At 38.2% G+C, this 18,351-nt stretch overlaps 1 protein-coding gene and 9 non-coding genes across 11 annotated transcripts in view; 4 read left to right on the top strand and 6 right to left on the bottom strand.

Moving 5' to 3' along the window:
- LOC130222305 (NLR family CARD domain-containing protein 3-like) overlaps window positions 1-18,351 on the bottom strand; it is a 54,439-nt gene that overhangs the window by 24,263 nt on the left and 11,825 nt on the right. The gene's annotated exons all lie outside the window — the stretch shown is intronic.
- On the bottom strand, window positions 770-842 carry trnar-ucg (transfer RNA arginine (anticodon UCG)). Its single transcript has one exon. It is a non-coding gene; the product is annotated as a tRNA-Arg (tRNA).
- Window positions 1,295-1,366, top strand: trnap-agg (transfer RNA proline (anticodon AGG)). The gene has a single exon. It is a non-coding gene; the product is annotated as a tRNA-Pro (tRNA).
- Window positions 2,435-2,507, bottom strand: trnar-ucg (transfer RNA arginine (anticodon UCG)). The gene has a single exon. It is a non-coding gene; the product is annotated as a tRNA-Arg (tRNA).
- trnap-agg (transfer RNA proline (anticodon AGG)) lies at window positions 2,960-3,031 on the top strand. The gene has a single exon. It is a non-coding gene; the product is annotated as a tRNA-Pro (tRNA).
- Window positions 4,098-4,170, bottom strand: trnar-ucg (transfer RNA arginine (anticodon UCG)). The gene has a single exon. It is a non-coding gene; the product is annotated as a tRNA-Arg (tRNA).
- Window positions 4,622-4,693, top strand: trnap-agg (transfer RNA proline (anticodon AGG)). Its single transcript has one exon. It is a non-coding gene; the product is annotated as a tRNA-Pro (tRNA).
- On the bottom strand, window positions 5,761-5,833 carry trnar-ucg (transfer RNA arginine (anticodon UCG)). Its single transcript has one exon. It is a non-coding gene; the product is annotated as a tRNA-Arg (tRNA).
- trnap-agg (transfer RNA proline (anticodon AGG)) lies at window positions 6,285-6,356 on the top strand. The gene has a single exon. It is a non-coding gene; the product is annotated as a tRNA-Pro (tRNA).
- Window positions 7,424-7,496, bottom strand: trnar-ucg (transfer RNA arginine (anticodon UCG)). The gene has a single exon. It is a non-coding gene; the product is annotated as a tRNA-Arg (tRNA).

The raw sequence follows: 18,351 nt of genomic DNA, 5'->3' as shown, positions 1-18,351 counted from the left end.
CTCGTTTCCCTTTTAGTCATAACAGGTAATATGCATGGCAATGCAGGAAGTTAATGACATGCAAACACATCTCAAGAAGGTTTTCACAGCTACCGTGTTTCATCCACCAAACATTGCTCCCAAATTGAGGTGAGACTTTCAAAGACAACCCAGATTGGACTTGAACCAACAATTCCAAGCCCCGAAGGTTGATGCCTTATCCATTAGGCCACTGGGCCATTTCGCCAATCATTTGTCATGGATCTTTTGTATGCCTTCAACAAGATGCCAACGCATGGAAAACTGCACTTTAGGATCTGGATGCCAGTTTGCATTCCATCAAATAAGATGTGTGCAACTAATGGTCAAACATTTTCTTTGTGCAATCATCCACATTCGTGTCTCATTGGTCCTGGGGTATGGTTCTCGCGTATGGTGTGACTGGTCTTGAGTTTCAAATTCCAGGCAAGGCCACTCTCATTAACTTGAAATCACAACCTTTCTGCAGCTATTTTCTTGTCTGCATTTCATCATCATCCACCTAACAAGAGACCATTAGTTGAAAGCCACGAGGTATTTGAAGTCAAGATCTCCATTACCAGAGCTTAGCGGAACCTTTTAGGTTCGTAACGTGACAGTGAGATTCAAGCAAGATTGGGTGAATCTTTATTTGAAGTGTGCAGCAAGTCTGAGAATTCGAAGCTAACTATTGTCCTCAGATCATCACGCCTAAGTTTTGAGAAGACCAGTCGGAATTGTTTCACACAACTTAAATTTAACCCAACAAAGACAACCCAGATGGGACTTGAACCCACAATCCCCAGCTTCGAAGGCTGATGCCTTATCCATTAGGCCACTGGGTCAACACTAGCCTTTGTCATATGTGATGTATGGCTCAGGAAGTTCTTGTAACTCAGAAAAACAGTACTTTAGGATCCCTATGCCATATTGCATTCAGACGATCTGGTGTGTACACCTAATGACAAAACAGATTCTCTGAGGAGTTTTCCATTGTCATGTCGTTTTGACCTAAGGGTATGAACCTAGCTTTTGAGGGTAACACTGGATTGTCTTGCACAGTCAACTTAAAAGGAACTGCATCAAAGACAACCCAGTTGGTACTTTAAACCCACAATCCCCAGCTTCTAAGGCTGGTGCCTTATCCATTAGGCCACTGGACTGTTTTTATACTTACTGTGAACTGTAATATGCTTCCAGAGAGCTGCTGACACACGTAACAAAAACAACATGAACAAAGAGTAGAGTGGATTGGTCTCACAGAATTTCTTTGTGGCACTGCAGGTACTTTCTACAGGGCTCGTTGGTCTAGGGGTATGATTCTCGCTTAGGGTGCGAGAGGTCCCGGGTTCAAATCCCGGACGAGCCCTACGACTGTCATAGAGAAGCAGTGGTGCTGTGCTGTCTATGGTGTTTCTGTGTTAATTGTAGCAGCTTTTGCTGTGACTTTAGTTAATGAACATTTAGTGGACTTCTGATCTAAATCAGTCTAACATGTACAATTATACAGACAAAAAAAGGAGCGGCAATGATTCGGTTGTTAGATTTGTTTATGGATCTTGAACAACCCACCAGCTTTATATGTAAGCACCATTTTTTTGCTTTGTACACAGTCTCTTCTCTGTAGGCACCATGCAGGATTCAAAATGGCCTTTCGCGTTAGGTATCTCGTTTCCCTTTTAGTCATAACAGGTAATATGCATGGCAATGCAGGAAGTTAATGACATGCAAACACATCTCAAGAAGGTTTTCACAGCTACCGTGTTTCATCCACCAAACATTGCTCCCAAATTGAGGTGAGACTTTCAAAGACAACCCAGATTGGACTTGAACCAACAATTCCAAGCCCCGAAGGTTGATGCCTTATCCATTAGGCCACTGGGCCATTTCGCCAATCATTTGTCATGGATCTTTTGTATGCCTTCAACAAGATGCCAACGCATGGAAAACTGCACTTTAGGATCTGGATGCCAGTTTGCATTCCATCAAATAAGATGTGTGCAACTAATGGTCAAACATTTTCTTTGTGCAATCATCCACATTCGTGTCTCATTGGTCCTGGGGTATGGTTCTCGGCGTATGGTGTGACTGGTCTTGAGTTTCAAATTCCAGGCAAGGCCACTCTCATTAACTTGAAATCACAACCTTTCTGCAGCTATTTTCTTGTCTGCATTTCATCATCATCCACCTAACAAGAGACCATTAGTTGAAAGCCACGAGGTATTTGAAGTCAAGATCTCCATTACCAGAGCTTAGCGGAACCTTTTAGGTTCGTAACGTGACAGTGAGATTCAAGCAAGATTGGGTGAATCTTTATTTGAAGTGTGCAGCAAGTCTGAGAATTCGAAGCTAACTATTGTCCTCAGATCATCACGCCTAAGTTTTGAGAAGACCAGTCGGAATTGTTTCACACAACTTAAATTTAACCCAACAAAGACAACCCAGATGGGACTTGAACCCACAATCCCCAGCTTCGAAGGCTGATGCCTTATCCATTAGGCCACTGGGTCAACACTAGCCTTTGTCATATGTGATGTATGGCTCAGGAAGTTCTTGTAACTCAGAAAAACAGTACTTTAGGATCCCTATGCCATATTGCATTCAGACGATCTGGTGTGTACACCTAATGACAAAACAGATTCTCTGAGGAGTTTTCCATTGTCATGTCGTTTTGACCTAAGGGTATGAACCTAGCTTTTGAGGGTAACACTGGATTGTCTTGCACAGTCAACTTAAAAGGAAACTGCATCAAAGACAACCCAGTTGGTACTTTAAACCCACAATCCCCAGCTTCTAAGGCTGGTGCCTTATCCATTAGGCCACTGGACTGTTTTTATACTTACTGTGAACTGTAATATGCCTCCAGAGAGCTGCTGACACACGTAACAAAAACAACATGAACAAAGAGTAGATTGGATTGGTCTCACAGAATTTCTTGTGGCACTGCAGGTTCCTTCTACAGGGCTCGTTGGTCTAGGGGTATGATTCTCGCTTAGGGTGCGAGAGGGCCCGGGTTCAAATCCCGGACGAGCCCTACGACTGTCATAGAGAAGCAGTGGTGCTGTGCTGTCTATGGTGTTTCTGTGTTAATTGTAGCAGCTTTTGCTGTGACTTTAGTGAATGAACATTTAGTGGACTTCTGATCTAAATCAGTCTAACATGTACAATTATACAGACAAAAAAAGGAGCGGCAATGATTCGGTTGTTAGATTTGTTTATGGATCTTGAACAACCCACCAGCTTTATATGTAAGCACCATTTTTTTGCTTTGTACACAGTCTCTTCTCTGTAGGCACCATGCAGGATTCAAAATGGCCTTTCGCGTTAGGTATCTCGTTTCCCTTTTAGTCATAACAGGTAATATGCATGGCAATGCAGGAAGTTAATGACATGCAAACACATCTCAAGAAGGTTTTCACAGCTACCGTGTTTCATCCACCAAACATTGCTCCCAAATTGAGGTGAGACTTTCAAAGACAACCCAGATTGGACTTGAACCAACAATTCCAAGCCCCGAAGGTTGATGCCTTATCCATTAGGCCACTGGGCCTCTTCGCCAATCATTTGTCATGGATCTTTTGTATGCCTTCAACAAGATGCCAACGCATGGAAAACTGCACTTTAGGATCTGGATGCCAGTTTGCATTCCATCAAATAAGATGTGTGCAACTAATGGTCAAACATTTTCTTTGTGCAATTACCACATTCGTGTCTCATTGGTCCTGGGGTATGGTTCTCGCGTATGGTGTGACTGGTCTTGAGTTTCAAATTCCAGACAAGGCCACTCTCATTAACTTGAAATCACAACCTTTCTGCAGCTATTTTCTTGTCTGCATTTCATCATCATCCACCTAACAAGAGACCATTAGTTGAAAGCCACGAGGTATTTGAAGTCAAGATCTCCATTACCAGAGCTTAGCGGAACCTTTTAGGTTCGTAACGTGACAGTGAGATTCAAGCAAGATTGGGTGAATCTTTATTTGAAGTGTGCAGCAAGTCTGAGAATTCGAAGCTAACTATTGTCCTCAGATCATCACGCCTAAGTTTTGAGAAGACCAGTCGGAATTGTTTCACACAACTTAAATTTAACCCAACAAAGACAACCCAGATGGGACTTGAACCCACAATCCCCAGCTTCGAAGGCTGATGCCTTATCCATTAGGCCACTGGGTCAACACTAACCTTTGTCATATGTGATGTATGGCTCAGGAAGTTCTTGTAACTCAGAAAAACAGTACTTTAGGATCCCTATGCCATATTGCATTCAGACGATCTGGTGTGTACACCTAATGACAAAACAGATTCTCTGAGGAGTTTTCCATTGTCATGTCGTTTTGACCTAAGGGTATGAACCTAGCTTTTGAGGGTAACACTGGATTGTCTTGCACAGTCAACTTAAAAGGAACTGCATCAAAGACAACCCAGTTGGTACTTTAAACCCACAATCCCCAGCTTCTAAGGCTGGTGCCTTATCCATTAGGCCACTGGACTGTTTTTATACTTACTGTGAACTGTAATATGCCTCCAGAGAGCTGCTGACACACGTAACAAAAACAACATGAACAAAGAGTAGATTGGATTGGTCTCACAGAATTTCTTGTGGCACTGCAGGTTCCTTCTACAGGGCTCGTTGGTCTAGGGGTATGATTCTCGCTTAGGGTGCGAGAGGTCCCGGGTTCAAATCCCGGACGAGCCCTACGACTGTCATAGAGAAGCAGTGGTGCTGTGCTGTCTATGGTGTTTCTGTGTTAATTGTAGCAGCTTTTGCTGTGACTTTAGTTAATGAACATTTAGTGGACTTCTGATCTAAATCAGTCTAACATGTACAATTATACAGACAAAAAAAGGAGCGGCAATGATTCGGTTGTTAGATTTGTTTATGGATCTTGAACAACCCACCAGCTTTATATGTAAGCACCATTTTTTTGCTTTGTACACAGTCTCTTCTCTGTAGGCACCATGCAGGATTCAAAATGGCCTTTCGCGTTAGGTATCTCGTTTCCCTTTTAGTCATAACAGGTAATATGCATGGCAATGCAGGAAGTTAATGACATGCAAACACATCTCAAGAAGGTTTTCACAGCTACCGTGTTTCATCCACCAAACATTGCTCCCAAATTGAGGTGAGACTTTAAAAGACGACCCAGATTGGACTTGAACCAACAATTCCAAGCCCCGAAGGTTGATGCCTTATCCATTAGGCCACTGGGCCATTTCGCCAATCATTTGTCATGGATCTTTTGTATGCCTTCAACAAGATGCCAACGCATGGAAAACTGCACTTTAGGATCTGGCTGCCAGTTTGCATTCCGTCAAATAAGATGTGTGCAACTAATGGTCAAACATTTTCTTTGTGCAATCATCCACATTCGTGTCTCATTGGTCCTGGGGTATGGTTCTCGCGTATGGTGTGACTGGTCTTGAGTTTCAAATTCCAGACAAGGCCACTCTCATTAACTTGAAATCACAACCTTTCTGCAGCTATTTTCTTGTCTGCATTTCATCATCATCCACCTAACAAGAGACCATTAGTTGAAAGCCACGAGGTATTTGAAGTCAAGATCTCCATTACCAGAGCTTAGCGGAACCTTTTAGGTTCGTAACGTGACAGTGAGATTCAAGCAAGATTGGGTGAATCTTTATTTGAAGTGTGCAGCAAGTCTGAGAATTCGAAGCTAACTATTGTCCTCAGATCATCACGCCTAAGTTTTGAGAAGACCAGTCGGAATTGTTTCACACAACTTAAATTTAACCCAACAAAGACAACCCAGATGGGACTTGAACCCACAATCCCCAGCTTCGAAGGCTGATGCCTTATCCATTAGGCCACTGGGTCAACACTAACCTTTGTCATATCTGATGTATGGCTCAGGAAGTTCTTGTAACTCAGAAAAACAGTACTTTAGGATCCCTATGCCATATTGCATTCAGACGATCTGGTGTGTACACCTAATGACAAAACAGCTTCTCTGAGGAGTTTTCCATTGTCATGTCGTTTTGACCTAAGGGTATGAACCTAGCTTTTGAGGGTAACACTGGATTGTCTTGCACAGTCAACTTAAAAGGAACTGCATCAAAGACAACCCAGTTGGTACTTAAAACCCACAATCCCCAGCTTCGAAGGCTGGTGCCTTATCCATTAGGCCACTGGACTGTTTTTATACTTACTGTGAACTGTAATATGCCTCCAGAGAGTTGCTGACACACGTAACAAAAACAACATGAACAAAGAGTAGATTGGATTGGTCTCACAGAATTTCTTGTGACACTGCAGGTTCCTTCTACAGGGCTCGTTGGTTTAGGGGTATGATTCTCGCTTAGGGTGCGAGAGGTCCCGGGTTCAAATCCCGGACGAGCCCTACGACTGTCATAGAGAAGCAGTGGTGCTGTGCTATCTATGGTGTTTCTGTGTTAATTGTAGCAGCTTTTGCTGTGACTTTAGTGAATGAACATTTAGTGGACTTCTGATCTAAATCAGTCTAACATGTACAATTATACAGACAAAAAAAGGAGCGGCAATGATTCGGTTGTTAGATTTGTTTATGGATCTTGAACAACCCACCAGCTTTATATGTAAGCACCATTTTTTGCTTTGTACACAGTCCTCTTCTCTGTAGGCACCATGCAGGATTCAAAATGGCCTTTCGCGTTAGGTATCTCGTTTCCCTTTTAGTCATAACAGGTAATATGCATGGCAATGCAGGAAGTTAATGACATGCAAACACATCTCAAGAAGGTTTTCACAGCTACCGTGTTTCATCTACCAAACATTGCTCCCAAATTGAGGTGAGACTTTCAAAGACAACCCAGATTGGACTTGAACCAACAATTCCAAGCCCCGAAGGTTGATGCCTTATCCATTAGGCCACTGGGCCATTTCGCCAATCATTTGTCATGGATCTTTTGTATGCCTTCAACAAGATGCCAACGCATGGAAAACTGCACTTTAGGATCTGGATGCCAGTTAGCATTCCGTCAAATAAGATGTGTGCAACTAATGGTCAAACATTTTCTTTGTGCAATCATCCACATTCGTGTCTCATTGGTCCTGGGGTATGGTTCTCACGTATGGTGTGACTGGTCTTGAGTTTCAAATTCCAGACAAGGCCACTCTCATTAACTTGAAATCACAACCTTTCTGCAGCTATTTTCTTGTCTGCATTTCATCATCATCCACCTAACAAGAGACCATTAGTTGAAAGCCACGAGGTATTTGAAGTCAAGATCTCCATTACCATAGCTTAGCGGAACCTTTTAGGTTTGTAACGTGACAGTGAGATTCAAGCAAGATTGGGTGAATCTTTATTTGAAGTGTGCTGCAAGTCTGAGAATTCGAAGCTAACTCTTGTCCTCAGATCATCACGCCTAAGTTTTGAGAAGACCAGTCGGAATTGTTTCACACAACTTAAATTTAAACCAACAAAGACAACCCAGATGGGACTTGAACCCACAATCCCCAGCTTCGAAGGCTGATGCCTTATCCATTAGGCCACTGGGTCAACATTAACCTTTGTCATATCTGATGTATGGCTCAGGAAGTTCTTGTTACTCAGAAAACAGTTCTTTAGGATCCCCATGCCATATTGCATTCAGACGATCTGATGTGTACACCTAATGACAAAACAGCTTCTCTGAGGAGTTTTCCATTGTCATGTCTTTTTGACCTAAGGGTATGAACCTAGCTTTTTAAAGGTAATACTGGATTGTCTTGCACAGTCAACTTAAAAAGAACTGCATCAAAGACAACCCAGTTGGTACTTTAAACCCACAATCCCCAGCTTCGAAGGCTGGTGCCTTATCCATTAGGCCACTGGACTGTTTTTATACTTACTGTGAACTGTAATATGCCTCCAGGGAGTTGCTGACACACGTAACAAAAACAACATGAACAAAGAGTAGAGTGGATCGGTCTCACAGATTTTTTTGTGGCACTGCAGACTGCTTCTACAGAGTTCATTGGTCTGGGGGTATTTTTCTGGCTTTGGGTGCGAGAGATCCCGGGTTCAAATCCCGGACGAGCCCTACGACAGTCATAGAAAAAGCAGCGGTGCTGTGCTATCCAAGGTGTTTTTATGTTAATTGTAGCAGCTTTTGCTGTGACTTTACTTAATGAACATTTAGTGGACTTCTGATCTAAATCAGTCTAACATGTACACTTATACAGACAAAAAAAGGAGCGGCAATGATTCGGTTGTTAGATTTGTTTATGGATCTTGAACAACCCACCAGCTTTATATGTAAGCACCATTTTGTCTTTGTACACAGTCTCTTCTCTGTAGGCACCATGCAGGATTCAAAATGGCCTTTCGCGTTAGGTATCTCGTTACCCTTTTAGTCATAAGAGGTAATATGCATGGCAATGCAGGAAGTTAATGACATGCAAACACATCTCAAGAAGGTTTTCACAGCTACCGTGTTTCATCCACCAAACATTGCTCCCAAATTGAAGTGAGACCTTCAAAGACAACCCAGATGGGACATGAACCAACAATCCCAAGCCCTGGAGGTTGATGCCTTATCCCTTGGCCACTGGGCCATTTCGCCAATCATTTGTCATGGATTTTTTGTATGCCTTCAACAAGATGCCAACGAAAAGGAGCCAGGTAACACTTTATTTATTTAGATGGTCCCCCTTTAGATAGTCTGCTGACCGTAAGTTACTTTTCAAGTTCTTATCTGTTTACTTTCATCTGGATAGTTTCTGTAGATTGTCTTTAAATGTTCTTAGGCAATCAACACAATATCTACAGCATGTAAACATTTATTAAACTTTCGGTAAGATAAGTGTTACCAATTTAGGTTCTAGATGTTCAACAGTGTATCAGTAGATATGCAACAAATCCTCAACAAGTTTTCAGAACATTGACCACCAAGATGTTTGTTGTTATTGTCTGCATGTAGTTGTTATCCAGTTTATGAATAGACTTTGAGTAAACATTCAGATGCCTATAAGTAGCAACGCAAGATATTTTAACATGAACTTTAATCAAATATAAAATTAGGGTTAGGAACAATCTAAGAGTGTTTAATTAACTATTTGTTGCATTTAACCTAACTTTCAGTAGACAGTTATTTTACTTTAAAGGGCACATAGTTTACCTCTTTTTTATGATTTAATATTAATATTATGGTTCTTCTGAGTGTGCCAGTTTAGGTTCAGTTTAAAACACAATTCAGATTTTTTTATTATAATGTGTTAAAAGGTGTCATGTTGGGGGCGTGTCCACAGTTCGCTGATTTATAGGTGTGTTGCTTCACATGTAAATTAGTTTCGGCTTCCAGCCAACGTAACAAGTGGCGGGGCCATGAGCTCACCCGCTCTGCGTTTGAAACAGAGTCTGACAGGCAGACAGAGAAGGAGCAGGAGTGAGAGGTTCAGCAATCAGTCGTACATGTACGACTCGGACACAGACCAAGCAGAGAGTACAAAATCATATGTGTCTTTGTACAGGTTTACAGCCAACCGAATCATCGCGCCACACATTTTTTAATTCTAAACATAGGTTTCTACCAGGGTACACACAACAGTAATTCAAGTCTGCAGCGGTCGGAGGCGCCCAGCCGTCGACTTGAGTGTACCCTGATAGAAACATATGTTTAGAATTCTAAAACGCATGCTAGTTAAGATCACAGGGAGCTTCTGGGATCGTGAGAAATGCAAACGGCTGAAGTATAAGGTAGACTCAATGAGAAGTACACATGTTTGCAAACCTACCTAAAGATACAACCAATAATTCCGATTAGAGCGATAATGTGGAGAATATTGCTCTTGTGTTGAGCCCAATGAGCCTTGCATCTAAAAATAGAGCTAGCGTGTTCCTTTAGTGGCATCGCTTCGAATCACTCTGAAAATGACGGCGTGAATCAACAAACTGAGGATATGATGACGCGCCTGTCAATCAATATTGGTGGGCGGGGGGACCGCTCTCCTACGTAAAGTTGCGGTTGGTTTGAAAACCGCTCCAATTGGTCCACCGTTTTTATGTTAAATTGAAAAAAAAAAGCACTGGGTGTGCTTATATCACCCCAATATGATGGTCTATACACCATACATGCACATATGTCTGTCCAAACAGCTTGAAAAGTAGATTTTTTTACCATAGGTGCCCTTTAAGGTACATTTATCAGCTCATCTGTTGTCACACTGGGCCCATAAAAATGAAGTGAAAACCTAAGAAATGCTGTTGAATGACTGTAAGGAGCCAACATCACAGACAGCATGGCTACTAGTCAGTAAATGTTCAGCAGATAGTCAACAGACAGGTAGTAGTGACACTGATGCAAGTATTTGAAGACAAAAACACAACAGCACCACACGTACAAGAACATACAAATAAATACCAGAGTCATTCGTTCGTCCAACTGCTTTTAATTTATTGCTGTCAAAACAAAAATAAAATAAAAAAATGAACAGCCCAGGTAATTAAGCTGAAGAAAACATTTGGTTCAGGACAATTAAGAACAATTGTTGTTACATCCACAGCGGAATGAACCGCCAACTTATCCAGCATATGTTTTTATGCAACGGATGCCCTTACAGCTGCAACCCATCACTGGGAAACATCCATACACAATCATTCACACACATGAACTAAGGACAGTTTAGCCAACCCAATTCACCTCTACCACATGTTTTTGGACTTGTGGGGGGAACCGGAGCACCCAGAGGAAACCAACGCGAACACCGGGAGAACATGCAAACTCCACACAGAAACACCAACTGACCCAGCCGAGGCTCAAACCAGTGACCTTCTTCCTGTGAGGCGATCGTGCTACCCACTGCACCACCATGCAGCCGCTATATAATTTTTTTTTTTAATTTATAATTTTTTCAGCCTCAGTTCAGTAATTTAACTATTTTGTGGCAAAGAATTGTTTTTTCATTGTCTTTAACATAGTCGGCTGAAAAATAACAAATTTTAGAAATACAATTTAGATGGTGAGGTGACATGGTGGCGCAGTGGGTAACACGTTCGCCTCACAGCAAGAAGGTTGATGGTTTGAGCCTCGGCAGGTGGCATTTCTGTGGCATACCATGTTGGCGTGGGCTTCCTTCGAGTGCTCCAGTTTCCCCCACAAGTCCAAAAACATGTGGTACAGGTGAATTGAGTAAGCTCAAATTGTCCGTAGTGAATGAGTGTGGATGGATGTTTCCCAGTGATGGGTTGCAGCTGAAAGGGCATCCGCTGTGTAAAACATGTGCTGAATAAGTTGGTGGTTCATTCCGCTGTGGCGACCCAGGATTAAAAAAGGGAAAGAAATTTAATGAATTTAGACGGCATTTAAAGGTTTTTGCATCTGATCTCAATATAATATATATTTTTGGCATTATAAGCTGAGCTTATTGTACTCTACTTTTTTCTACATTTTAACAACAGTAAACAGAAACATTATTGAACAAAGAAACATACAATAAACATGGCCTTAACAATAAGTGACAGAGCAAATCTACTCTAATCACTTATTCAGACAAAAAGGCAAAACCCTTCCTTTTCATTGATAGGACTTTTATGTGAACATCTCCAACAATGAGCTCTACACTTTTGAGCAAACTCTGTTCATTTTCCTGGTGTGAAGCTGATGCTGTTAAATTGCTCACTGTTAGCAAAGTACAGCTCTGCAATTGGAGCGAGCTGTACATTTGAGACAGAGAGATAGAATGTAGGTGTGTGTGAGAGAGCATGTACAAGAGTGAGTGTGTGAGTGAGAGTGTGTACAATATGTGTGTGAGTGAGAGTGTGCAAGTGTGTGTGTGTGTATGCAACAAGTTTGTGTACAATATGTGTGTGAGTGAGAGCATGTACATGTTTATCTAAGAGGGAGAGCATGTATAAGACTGTGTGTGAAAGAGATGACATGCTTGTGTGTGTGTGTGAGAAAGAGAGAGCATGTACGTGTGTGTCTATGAGAGAAAGAATGTCTGTGTGTATGAGAGAGCATGTACAAGAGTGAGTATGTGAGTGATTGTGTGTACAAGTGAGTGTGTGTGTGTACAATATGTGTGTGAGAGCATGTATGTGTGTGTAAGAGAGAGAGCATGTGTTTGTTTTTATTACATGGTGGGGACCTCAGCATGTTAGCACACTCACAACGTGGGCACCAAAAACATAGTCGGGACCCACGGCCCGGTCCCCACTATGTTTTGCCTTTAATAGACTCAGGGGCATTGCTGATATGCCTAGTGCGTTTTTTTTTCATTGATCCCCACCTTGACCATTCACCTGATTTGAGTGTGTGTCAGCGCACTGCTCTATAGCACCCCTGTAGTCGGATGACGGTACTGCATCATCACACACACTAGGCGCGATATACACACTCTCGCTATTGCACATGCGCAGATCTCCTGAATAAATCCGACTAATTAACTTAATTAAGATCCATCATCAAATTAATCAAGGTTTGCGGGTAAGTTAGAATGTTTTTCATCATCATATTGTAATATAATCAGTTATATGACGAATATTTCTGCTGCATATTTTTGACAGTTATCAGGTGAAGTTAATTAAATGTTTTAACTAATTTCCTGGGTGCTTTAATCGATGTTGTTTCAAAATACGTATTAATAAAACATTGATAAAAACAAACTACAGTTCGGTAAGTAATTTAACTTGTTTACACGAGGAAAAGTTACTCGCGCTAATGTGCTAACTCTGGGCACTGCCTGAATCAGAGGCTGGAGTGGGGTGCGTGAGCCGTGGCCGGACGGTCACCACGCCTCGGGCGGCTAACTGGATCGACGGAGGATTAAACCATTGAAAGAAGATGCGGAGAAACACATCACCAGCTCCACTGACAAGACCCATTTACTGGAAACCGAATATAAAGAAAGTACTAAGGTATTTTTCATAGTTCTTGTGTCGTACTTTTTAAATGGTTAAATGTACCGCTTTGCAACAATCCAAGCCTTTTTAAACAATTAATCCTCAAATAACATTATTATATACTATTTATACGTTACTGAAGTAATATAGAGGTTATAATTAAAATGTGGAGCCATCTGGTCCTAGAAATGTACTGAATTTATTGTACCATGACGTTTAGAATCTTTCTATTTAAGGCTAATAATTATAATAAACTCCAACCAAGTGTAAAACATACATAAATGTACATTGTGTGTGCGTGTTTTATTCATTTATTTATTTGCTGTCAACTGGTTGCCCTTTACAATAAGGATGTATTAGTTAATGCTAGTTAATGCAATTACCAACATGAACTATGAATAATACATTTATTACAGTATTTGTTCATGTCTGTTAACTTTAGTTAATAGAAATAAAGTTGTTCATTATTAGTTAAACACGCACAGTGCATGAACTACTGTTAACAAAAATGAAATTGGATTTAAACAATGCATTAGTAAATTTTGAACTATAATTAATAAATGATGTACATGCATTGTTCATTATTAGGTCATGTTAGTAAATATATTAGCTAATGAAACCTTTTTGTAAAGTGTGACCTGTAAACGATTGAAGTGGAAAAAGTTCATTAAAATTGTCCTAAGAAAAAAGAACAGGTGTTCAATAGTATTAGAACAACTTTGAGGAAAGGTTCTGATCCACTTCAAAAGGTTCTGTATTATAATTCACACACTGAGAGAGGATGCTAATGTGAGGTTTTTGTCATTTTTGAGCGCTATATGTTTCATTAATATTTTTTAGATCAGAGTGTTTGTGTTGTCCACATTTATTAAAGGAAGTTTTGTGGTTGAGTACAGATGATAGAGCTTTTGGAAGCAGAGCATAGATGAGATATTAATCAAAATACTGTATTTATGTTTGACTTTAAATGGTAAAACAAGAAGAGGTGGTTAAGTGTTTTCCCCCTTCAAATGTACGTGTATATATTATAATCATTGTGTTTGAATTCATGTCATAGTTTAGCTTTTTCTTATTGCTATGAGAGAGCATAATCAAATATGTTATTTGCTTTTTTCTCTTAGTTTTGCAGCATTGATGCCGCTCAGGTGGACGGGACCCTCGGCCGGCTGGTGAATGATGACTATCTGCACCCAAACTGCACTGTCAATTAGATTGTTGTTCAGAGAAAAGCCTCACTTGTGCCTTTTTGCAATCAGGGATATTTTCCCTGGAGAGGAAATAACTTTTGACTATGGCGCATGTGATTGGCCTTGGAGAAAGGTTTGACATTTTTACCACTTAATACATTAATCTTCAATACATTCAGCAAAGCTAAAAGTTTTGTATTGTTAATATAGATTGAGGGTAAATCTGTTAAAAAAATATAGAGTTTGCATTATCCATAAGAGATAATGAAATCAATCTCTTAATAACTTCTTCTTGCCTTAATGAGTAAAAATAAAGTTCAAATAATTGGATAATGCTTTACTTTTAAGGGGTGTTCATAAGACTGCCGTGAAACCTTTATAGTCATGACATGACCTGTATGACAAAGCTGTTTTTTTTATAGGTTTTATTGAAGGATAACCATATGACTGCAGAAGAGAACTGCTCCCACAACTCTCTGATGAAGTATGGTTATTAGTATTATTATTAGTTGTAGTAGTTGTTGTTATTGTTGTAGTAGTGCTTTTAATTGTAATTATTTAACTTAATCAAAATATAGAAATGAAACAGAGTGTGTGTCCTAATTGGTGAACTTATGCACTAGTGTAACATTGTGGGGACCAGAGGCATGTTAGAGAAGCTGTGAAACACACTTAGTCCTAAATACACACACAGTGAGGTCTGACATAGTGGGGACCGGGACCCTTGAGTACTGCTGTCTAATTAATTGTTTTTTTATATTCAGCTTTTATTGAAGGATGACCATATGACAGAAGAGAACTGCTTTGCTCCAGTAGGAGTCCCACAACTCTCTGATGAGGTATGGTTATTGTTGTTGTTGTTGGTATTGTTGTTATTATTATTATTGTTATTAGTAGTAGTAGTTTTTGTTGTTGTTGTAGTAGTGCTTATAATTGTAATTATTTAACTTAATCAAAATATAGAAATGAAACAGAGTGTGTGTCCTAATTGGTGAACTTATGCACTAGTGTGACCCTTGAGTACTGCTGTCTAATTAATTGTTTTTTATATTCAGCTTTTGTTGAAGAATGACCATATGACAGAAGAAGAGAACTGCTCTGCTCCAGTAGGAGTCCGACAACTCTCTGATGAGGTATGGTTATTATAAAAATAAAAATAATAATAATAATTATTATTATTATTATTAGTTGAAGTAGTGTATTTAATTGTAATTAAATAACTTAATCAAAATATAGAAATGAAACCGAGTCTGTGTCCCCTAATTTGTGAATGTATGCACTAGTGTAACATTGTGGGGACCAGAGGCATGTTAGAGATGCTGTGTTAAACACTTAGTCCTGAATACACACACAGTAAGGTCTGACATAGTGGGGACCAGCGGTCCATTCTTCGTACATGTATTACTCAATTAGCTGGATTTGGTTATTGACACTTTGACACTGCTAATGTTCTACTAAATTCATATGAGAGTTAGTCATATTGTACTAATTTTGAACCTAACCTAACAGTCTGCAATACTACTTACTGAGACCAATGAGAGTCAGTTTTATTGAGCTAACCTTAACCTAAATGTCAGCTAATGCTCTACACTCTAAAAATTATAGATAAATAAATAAGTAATAAGTGAATTAGCAGTTTTCCATATGTTGTGATTCATGTTTTAATGAAATCTGTTTATTTCTGCTTTTGAATTGCATTATGGTATCTTGATCTTTCCTCCAACAATTTTAATCTTGAAAAGTAAAAAAAAAGTGACTTTTTGTTTGGGTTGGTGTTGCATATTATGCTACAGAAACCTTGTAATAAACTGCCAGTACGTTTCTGTAAGTCTAAAGACTTATTTCTCTAGATAATATTTCTTATACATTATATTATTCCAAACTACTAAAATGTCAATAAAAGTCACTTTGTTAAACTGTAGAGTTGAATTTTCTACATTAGAAGTCCAGAGAACAGAGATTAACATCCCATAATGCAATTCACCACAGCAAATAAACAAAAAACACTTGTAAATCACAAAATACAGAAACTGGTAATGAACAGATGTTTTACAGTGTAGTGTTTTGAGCTAAACTTAAACTAACAGTCTGTTTATACTCTACTGATAATCAGATGAGCGTTAGTCTTACTGAACATAAGACTAACTTTTACTGAAGTATTTTTTTTAAGCTCCATCTGAAGTATTTTTAACAAAAGGCAAACATATTTTTCTAGCATTTTCTAGCACAATATTCAATAAACATTACAGCACATGTTGTAAAAATGACTGAACATTTATGTAACTAAAACCACTTTTTAATATTTTTACCACCCATAGGTCCTGTAAAGAGAAGACCCTGGAGCAAACAGGGAGTGCATGCTGTGGTGAAAGCTGAACCATTGGCTCTAAAAACCAGAGATTGGTCAGCTTTGGATTTTTATATTAAAAACTGAATCTTGTCTCTTTAAAGAGAAATCTGGGTAACACTTTTATAGTAACTACACACTATAAATCATTTGTTTAGCACTAACTCTACATTAATAGACTTTAGTAAGCAGCTTATAAATACAGCTACAAATGCTGTGTTCTTGACTTGATTGTATTTTCATGCTTTGTTACTGATTTATTTTTCATTACTAAATTAAGTATTGCATTATTTACAAACCATTTGTATAAAAGAGTACTTGGTGGTTTTTAAGATCACTCAGAATGAGTTATTAAATGATTAATAAACTATTCAAATGAACATTTGTACATGTTAATATTCAGGCATATAGTAATTGTAACCTTGTATGTTAACAGATGCTTTATTAACACAACTTCATGCAGTTTTGTGACCTAATCTAGTAAGGGCCATTTATACTTTATAAATCCCTTATAAATGACAATTAAAGGCTCAGGATCTAATGAACAATAAATAAATCAATCTATCTATCTATCTATCTGTCTGTCTATCTATCTATCTATCTATCTATCTATCTATCTATCTGTCTGTCTATCTATTTATCTATCTGTCTGTCTATCTATCTATCTATCTATCTGAATCACTATCCTTTTCATTTATTTATTTTTTTTTCAGTTTAAAATATAGCTGAGATTTTAATTTATAAGGGATTTATAAAGTATAAATAGTCCTCACTTTAGATTAGCTCCTAAAACTGCATGAAGTTGAGTTAATAAAGCATTTATTATCATACAGAGTAACCATTACTATATTCCTGATTAATAAGATCTATAAATGTTGGGTAACACTATAATAACTGCACACTATGAATCATTTATGAAACATTAGCAAATAGTTAATTCATCGTTTGTTAAGCATTAACGCTACATTAATAGACATTAGTAAGCAGTTTACAAATTATATTTATAAATATTTTAAATTACAAATATTGACTTATAAGCACATTTATAATGTGCTTAATTGTGTTTTCATTCTTGGTAAATAATGCAACACTTAATTTAGTAATGAAAAATACATCAACAAATCAGATATTTAAGAGTAGTTGCTGTTTTAACATTTGACATTAACATTTAACATTAAATTAACATTTATATCTTATTATTCAGGCAAATTACAAGTTATTTTGTATGTTAATAAATGCTTTATTAACTCAACTTCATGCAGTTTTGTGAGCTAATCTTAAGTGAGGATTATTTATTCTTTATAAATCCCTTATAAATGACAATATAAAGCTCAATTATATTCTAAACAGGAAAAAAGAAAATAAATGACTTTATTCATTTCTATTCATTACAAGATACACAAATGAAACTGTATCAAATGAAAAGTAAATCTTTGCAATCTTGTCTAAATATAAAATTGCTTTACACTATCACTATCTCTAAATAACATTGAAATGTATCATAATATATTGTTAAATTATTATATTGTTGTTTTATCAAATGATGTTGTATTTCGACACTCCTGTTATTCAGCAATGTTTAAACTTTACAGTCATTTTATTTTTTTAGATACGATTGCAAAGATGTATTGTTTATTTGATTCTGAGCCTTTTATTGACATTTATAAGGGATTTATAAAGCATCAATATTCCTCACTTTAGATTAGGTCACAACACTGCTTAAAGTTGAGTTAATAAAGCATTTATTACATGCAGAAAAACGTATTATATACCTGAATAGTAAATATATTAATGTTCATTTAAATAGTATATTAATCATTTATTTACTCATTCTTAATGATCTTGAAAAACACCAACCATTCTTAGACAACTGGTTTGTAAATAATGCAATACTTCATTTAGTAATGAGAAAATAATTATAAACAATGTATGAAAACACAAACATTGAGCTTATAAATGAATAAATGAAGAATACAGCATCTGTAGCTGTGTTAATAAA

This window comes from Danio aesculapii, chromosome 4 (genome assembly GCF_903798145.1).
Source record: "Danio aesculapii chromosome 4, fDanAes4.1, whole genome shotgun sequence".
NCBI classification, from domain to species: Eukaryota; Metazoa; Chordata; class Actinopteri; order Cypriniformes; family Danionidae; genus Danio; species Danio aesculapii.
The sequence above is the reverse complement of the archived record's forward strand: the minus strand, read 5'-3'. Positions and strand labels throughout refer to the sequence as shown.